Source organism: Cephus cinctus, unplaced genomic scaffold (genome assembly GCF_000341935.2).
Source record: "Cephus cinctus unplaced genomic scaffold, Ccin1 Ccin1_scaffold0468, whole genome shotgun sequence".
Lineage (NCBI taxonomy): Eukaryota > Metazoa > Arthropoda > Insecta > Hymenoptera > Cephidae > Cephus > Cephus cinctus.
Window position 1 is genome coordinate 184,870 of NW_014333144.1, and position 1,262 is coordinate 186,131.

Sequence of the window (1,262 nt, forward strand, 5' to 3'; positions counted from 1 at the left end):
TACTATTGTGAAAGCAGCCTTATGTCAACTGGAAATTCGGTGTGAACGGTAGCTTCACGTACAAAGTGTATTTGATTGTGTTGTGTATTCGTAAATTACCAACACCATCCAGAGTACAAATAGGTAAAGAAGGCAAAGCAGTCAGCGCCATCTGTTGTGTAAAAAATGCGATGGACGTGCGAAGACGACGACGACCACGACGACGACGACGACGACGACGGAACTGAAATAAAATCATCTCGCTCGCCATTTCAATACGCCCTGATCTCGTACACTAATCGTATTGAACTTGGTGGCAATCGCTTCAGAACTTTCAATTCCTATAGGGAATGTATCAATAACTTTTCCTCATATATAGCGGTTCATAAGATATTTTGTTCCAAACACAGGTATAAGGAGTTGACTCGAGTAAAGAGTCTCGGCACGCTGCGCCCTGTACAGCCGGTTGCCTGTACTTGGCGCGAGACTCGACCGAGTCTCTTGATCTTCAGTTAATTAGGTGAACCAATTAGCATAGTTGATAATTAAAAAAAAAGAGATAAGACGTGAGTTTCGAACCGGAGACTCTCGGACGTTAACTCAGCACCAAGCACGTAAGTAGTTATAAGCCACTTCTGGTCATCACAACAAACGCCCACCACTATCCCGATGAGTCATGGAGCGCGCAGCGCTCTGACCCCGCGCGCTGCACTATGGCGTCACCCCCTCGCCAATGTGGTCGGCTCTCCCCACCGCTAACCTATGTTGTTGCTCCCCCACCACGCGGGCCTGGTCCTAAGGCCCGAAACTCAGTAGCAGCAGCGTTGCATCCCACCAGGGGCCGTATCACGGTCGGTAATTATGCATTGACCGCCGGTCGGTAACTTTTTTTTTAATTATCCTAAGGAGATTAGTGTATCGTGGTAAAATAGAACACCGTATTTTGTAAAACCCATTATGTATATTATAAAGCTGTAGTGCATGATACATTTTCGATTATTACCGTATTCTTGACGCGAATCTGCTTTAAGTCGTAAAAACTTATCCTGATTAATTGGTAAGGCCTGGTCCCCGATTCTGCCCGTTTCCCAAGCCGCATGACATTCTTCGAACAATGATGTAATCAGGGTTCAGATCGCCTCTGAAGAATGTTTTTATCTTGGCGAAGTGAAAATCCCTGCAGGTGTACGGCGGCGTCGAATAACAACGTACAGCGGAATACGCTTAATGCTTTATAAATTATTGAGAAGATATGGGGAGATGGAGGTGCAGGAAACAAAAAA